The sequence below is a fragment of the Gadus macrocephalus genome, chromosome 13 (assembly GCF_031168955.1).
Source record: "Gadus macrocephalus chromosome 13, ASM3116895v1".
In the NCBI taxonomy this organism is placed as follows: Eukaryota; Metazoa; Chordata; class Actinopteri; order Gadiformes; family Gadidae; genus Gadus; species Gadus macrocephalus.
This window is the reverse complement of record NC_082394.1, coordinates 1,145,933-1,152,684: the sequence shown is the minus strand read 5'-3', so window position 1 is coordinate 1,152,684 and position 6,752 is coordinate 1,145,933.

Here is a 6,752-nt window from a genome sequence, read left to right as displayed (position 1 = left end):
CGCCCCTTCCGGTAGAGCCCATGGGACCTATGAGATCGAAAAATATGAATGGGTTTCAATGGAGAAAAAGTAATTATCTTCTGGTCCCACTCTTTATATGCCTCGAATTACACATATGTTGTTTGTGAATTTAAATGATAATTTTTCCTGTCAAGTTTGACCGTTTATTGTGCAATTGTTCAGTGACTCTGAACAATTGAGTCACTGAACACTGAACAAGTCACTGAACAGTGTTCAGTCACTGAATATAGTCACGGCATATCTGAAACTCTCCACATGCCCCGACTTATATGGTTTTCACCTCTTTCGAAGTGTTTATCCTCCCCTTGGAAAAAAAGCGGTGAAGTGGAGCAGAGAGATCGCCGGAGTTCCAAGTGCGTATATCATTCGCGTCGAGTGCAGCGAAGAGCTGTAGTTCACAAAGCGGCCTCACACAAAACCTAACATTATCAAACTTCTTAGCGAATTTTTTAGTTTTCTTTGCATGAAAAACTATCATTTAAATCCACAAAAAACATATGTATAATCCAAGGCATATAAAGACTCGGACCAGAAAATAATTACTTTCTCTCAATTGAAACCCATACATATCGCCAAGCCTCGCTGCTTTAAGCTAGAGTTGCGTTCCATTAACGTGGTTTAAGGGAATCTCCGCTAAGCAACCATGCCAAACAAACCGGTTACAGGCTAACTATCAGGGTTACTTAAGCGGTGTTTCAGATAAGTCCATCTGTCGGAAACAAGTGTACCATCAGAAGGTTCCACCAAGCATAGTCCTCACGATTTTTGTAATAAATGTACATATGGAGCCTACCTACAAACAGTGCAGATTTTCGCTAAGGGTTTAAGATTAAATTATGCAAATAAAAAATAAAATCTATTGTTATCGTGGATATTGTCTCAACACATCTTTATCTAATCCTATGTATTCTGTCAATTTTGTGAACCAGCAGTTGGGTGAGTGGTCTAGCGTATGCGTCCTGACTACGTCCTTAATTTTCCTTTATATCAGAGAAATTAGGCCTAATATCCCCAGAACCAAAATATAACTTGCAAAAACCCATGTTAAATTAATGTTAATATTAATATGAGGCTACTGCTAGTGAAATGATGACTGCTGCATGGGAAATTGTCAGCCTCATAAATTCCATTCAGGTGCAAGTCCGACATGTTACCTCAAGACTATCTCCCTGAATAAAAATCTTCGGACAATATTACATTTAAATTTAAAAAATGTAATATTATCGTAACCATTCATCTCTCTATGAATGGTTACGGTGTTCCCTTTTTGAGTTATTATATGCTTGTACTCCTCATAGACCTCCACAAGCAGCTTCTGTTCGCCGCTGGTAAAGATCCCACTCTGTCCTTTTCGGACATTTGATCCATGATTCGACATACACGGTTCTTGGCTGGTTACATATCTCATGAGCGCGCGTCATCCACCATAACGTAAACCTGGCTTGAACTAGCCTGAGCAAGGCGCGGCTGAACCACGTTGATGGAATGGCTTTAGCCTCAAGTGGAAGTTGGCGTTAGTTCTAACCAGGCTTAATCAACTAAGCGCCACCTTCGTTAGCGACTTTGATGGAATACCCCTCAGGTCATCTCTGTTATTAGCTCAGCTCAATGTAAACAAACAAAGAGCAGTGTTCCCCCGAGTCAGCGAAGGAGAGAAGCCCAACAGCTGCCCTCCAAATGCCAACAGGTGTGGACCCATCTCCCAATTGCAGGCCGAGGTCCTGAGACCCTTTGACCACCAGAGGGCGCCCAGGTAGCCGTCACACAGGCCATTAGAACCTTGTTCCACCACGTCAGCTGCTCTCCCAGTCTGTCAGGATTCACCGAGCTCAGACATGACCGGGTTTGAGCAGGACATCATGACAATCCTGATATCCACTTGGAAAGGGGAACCCAGCATAAAGTTCAGCAGATAAACTTTTACATCAGACCGTCCCTTAATCATCTTCTGGGATATTTAAAACTTTTTAAAAGCCCTCTCAGCAGCTTCATAGATATCGATGCCTAGTACCCATTAATGTCATCTGGAATAAAACCTATGCTTTCCTTAACCACCTCTCTGGCAACCAGCAAGAAAAATGGCAATCCCTCCTCCCAATCGGCCCTCCTCCCAATCCACACACACCACACTGACATTAGAGTTCGATGGACTTGCTGTCAGGCACTCTGACTCTGACGATGATGGGCTGAGTATTTATATCGCTTAATGAGGAGTTGCTGAAGGAGCAAACAACCTAGAATTTAATTTGGACCCTTGATCACTTCGGATTATCTCTGGTAGTCCAAACACTGAGATTCCCTGGCTCAGTGCCTCCAGAACAGATTGAGCTTTGTCTGTGTGTGCAGGAGAGACAGCTGCAGGGAGGTTGTGGTAACCCTTGTCGGATATAAGAGCGTCTAAGGAGAGCCAACAGGCTTTGAGATTAATCGCTTGTCGCTGCCCACAGAAGCAAAGCGCTGTGAACACCTGACACTCAGACTTTCGGATTTGAGTTGTGATTTCTTCACCTCCTCTTCCTACGAGACTCAATATTATAACGTCAAACCAACCTGGTCTATTTGATGTGTTTATTTTAATCGTATTTACCATCTAAATGACCCCGTCTAACTCTCTGAGCAAGGGAATTCCTTGTATTGCTTTTCATTTTTCTTTTCTTTAACGAGTGTATGGCCGTTAGTGGCCTGTGAGTCGGCTTATCGTACGCCAACAGGTTTGCTTTTAGATGTTGGCAGTCGCTAATTTTTTGGGGGTTCGTTTAAAAAATAAATATTGTTTTGAGTGCTTTCTTCCCACATCTTTAATATCACAAGAACACACACCCGCACTTACCCACACATGATTGAAAAGACTATCACCCATATTCAGGTTCAACCTCTCATCCCCTCCACTTATGTCTCTATTTTACACTCTGTGTGTGTGTGTGTGTGTGTGTGTGTGTGTGTGTGTGTGTGTGTGTGTGTGTGTGTGTGTGTGTGTGTGTGTGTGTGTGTGTGTGTGTGTGTATGCTACTGTGTATGGCTATGGTACTGATTGATAAGAGCGGTCTGATGTGTGACGTTTGCCTTTCTCAGGACACATTGTTTGTGATTATCTTCTATTATCGTATTTTATCTCTGGTTATTGCATTGTTAATATTTTATGAGCGATAGGCCTGCTATTTTATTACTTTATTTGGCAGTTGGCTTCTTCAATATTCTTGGAATAATCATGCCATTGTCAGCTTACAAAATACGTATCTTTACATGCTTAGTATAAACGTTTTTATACAAGTTAGACAGGTTACTCAGACAATATTGTATTAAATAAATGCAAATGTACTAAACCAATACAAATATTTACGTAGTTAGTTTGTTGTTTATTCCATCGACGGGGTATGGCTATTTTAATCAAATGAATTTTGACACGAGGGTTGTAATACTGCTGTTACACCACATGAAGGCGCTAACGTATCACCGTTATCTAGAAGGCAACAGGTAACGCATATTGCTGTCACCTCAATATTTGCAAATGGGAATGAGAATGCTTTATTGTCAGATATCAATTCAAAGGGATTGTTTGAATTTATTTAATCAGAATGTTAATCAGGTTCAGATTGATTTCTGTCTTCGTTTTGCATAGCTTAGAGTTTTCCCAGTGTGGGAAGTTGATATAAATGCAATGGCTTCCGTTGCCCATCCCAACATTCTCCCTCAATTGTAAGACGGTTATAAAGAGGCCAGACTTTGCCAACTAATCAGTCTCTCTTCCTTGTTAAAATTCCTGACCATGGCAGTTAATGGAAATCCAATTTTCAGGGGTTGGAGGTAGTGGTCGTTCTGGCTATGATTCCATTCCATCCCGACTCCTGGCTGCTATGGTAATGGCTGAGGACCTGAGTGGGGACTATGAGGGGGATGGGCAGTGATTATGCAGGCGCAGCGTACTCTGAGCCAGGTCTAGCTGTCGTTCAGCCTCTCTACCGTTCGTCCCTGGCCTTGATTTTCTGACCCTATTTTTTCAACTTCTTACATTTGTGTGCATCTTCTTCCACGCACAAAATTTAAACCCGGCCTACATCCACCCTTCATTTGAATGTCAGTGAACGTATGCGCATTGAACCCGTTAGTGATCGTTTGCATGTGTTTGAAATCAGGCAGTCTGTTTGTATATAAACCTTTAAAAATAATTTACATCAGAATTGCACCAACAAATAAATTAAATCAGCAATCTCTCCCGACACTTTGCATATCAGGAATCCCTAATGAGGTCCCAACTACAAGTTAGTCGTCTCCTCCCACTAAGGGGGGAGGGGGGGGGGCGGCGGGACTCTCTCTAATGGAGGCTGAGCGAACTCAAAGGGCGAGCGGCCCCCTGACGGTGACAGAGACGCGGAGCGACAACGCCGTCGGTTTGAGTGAACTCAGGGCGACCGCAGCGGTGACAGAGTCGAGACTGTAACGCGGACAGTCAGAAATCCACTACTGCAGTACAGCAGCAGGCCTATAGAGGACCAGCAGGACGCCAGATAGCTGTCCAGGTTAAACGCTATCAGGTCGCTTCTCTTTTCTTATGAAACCAAGTAGAAGAAAGGTCAGACTAGAGGGTAGGCACAGTAGTGCAGGAAGGTAGCGGGAGCTGGAGAGAGCAGTGCCAGTAGCTTCGTGTTATCTACTTTATTTGCGTGGAGGGGTTGGAATGAAAATAGTGACATTTGTTCGCAGCCTTCCCCTTGAGCAAATGCTTATATTTCTCTGTCGGGATCCTTTCGTTAATGTTTTCAGACATATGTTGACGACCTCAGCGTAGTACTGGCTGAGACAGGCCCTTCGATGACGTACATACACTGGGCCCCAGTGCGCCATTAGGCAGTATTGTATCCCGCTTCACCTCTTCAATAATGGACACATTAAGAAATGTCACCGCATTGAAATATTTGGAAGATGGTTACGGTGATTATCGCAACGGAGAGTCAATCAGTTAATGAACTATAACATAATGTGACCGTAAGTTAAAGTCCATGAGGTGCAAAGCGGAATAAAGCATTTACATGAGTATAGCTTTAAGGAACTCCAGATACTGATAGAGCTGGAGTCTTCAGAGCGATCGGTCGCTTCGCTCACACATGTGGAAGTGATCAGCACATCATGAGGGTTTGTGTTGAAGCGCTGTTATGTGACCAGACTTCTGCTTTCTGCTCATCCTTCAGATACTTGACCCCATTTATGTTTTTGAAACACAAGCGTACCTGTGGACCCGTGAACCTTCTCCCTGAAGGTGCACGCATGCACAGACACACACAGGCACACACACACACGCACATACACACACACAAAAACACGCAGGCACACACACACGCACACACACACATTTATTCACAAGTTCAAGACACACTCAAGGGCAGATGTGGAGAGCTTGCAAATGTTATTTTGTACCTCTTTCCTTTATCACACACACAGACACACACACACACACACACACACACACACACACACACACACACACACACACACACACACACACACACACACAAAAACACATTTTTATCTCCCAGGAGATAATTCTCTTCCTGAAGTTGGAGATTGAAGGGAAAGGAATCATCTTGGGTTTGTGTGTGTGTGTGTGTGTGTGTGTGTGTGTGTGTGTGTGTGTGTGTGTGTGTGTGTGTGTGTGTGTGTGTGTGTGTGTGTGTGTGTGTGTGTGTGTGTGTGTGTGTTTGGGGGGGGGGGGGACTTGAAGGATCGCTCATCTTCTTGAGTGGGGCAGGATGAGAATAAACTAGGTGTGTCGGGAGCGAGAGAGAACGATAGGGAGGGAGAGAGAAAATGATAGAACGAGAGGGTGAGAGAGAACGATAGAACGAGAGGGTGAGAGAGAACGATAGAGAGAGGGAGAGAGTGAATGATTCAAATGGAGAGGAAGTGAGGGAGAGAGGGAGAGAATGATAGAGTGAGAAGAGAGAAAGGATGGGGGCGAAGCAGAGCGAATATGACAGAAGGAGAGAGAGAGAATGAGCGAGAGGGAGGAGAGGTAGAGAGAGAACGACAGAAGGAGAGGGAGGGGGGAGAGGGAGAAAGAGAGGGGGAGAGAGAGAGAGGAGCTGACACATGGGAGGCGGCCTCTGCTGATTCTGTTCTGGAAATGTATCGGACCAGTTGGTGAGACACAGGAGAGGAGGGGGAGATGGGAGGAGGGGAGGAGGAGGAGGGGAGGAGGATGGGAGGAGGGGAACGGGGGGGGGGGCTCTGGCCTGCGGCTGAACTCAACAGGGACTTGGCCGGGGGTCATTCCAAGTTCACGTCTTTCCCTCACTGACTCTGCAAGAGGAGAGGAGAGAGGAGAGAAGAGGAGAGGAGAGAGGAGAGGAAGGGAGAGGAGAGGAGAGGAAGGGAGAGGAGGGAGGAGAGGATAGAGGAGAGGAGAGAGGAGAGGAAGGGAGGGGAGGAGAGAGGAGAGGAAAGGAGAGAGGAGAGGAGAGGAGAGGAGGTGAGGAGAGAAGAGGAGGAGAGGAGGGGAGAGAGGAGAGGAAATTGGAGGGGAGAGGAGAGGAGAGGAGCGGAGGAGAGGAGGGGAGAGAGGAGAGGAGAGAGGAGAAGAGAGGAGTTGGGATGGCGTGCTCTAAAGGCCTCCACCCCCCCTGAGGTAGCCCCCCCCCCCAGGGATCCGTAACTCAAGCCCCTCCAGCAGGAGGTGGGTGGGGCCTGCTGGGAATGGGGGCGTGGCCTGGGTAAACCCAGGTCATCCCAGAGGCGGG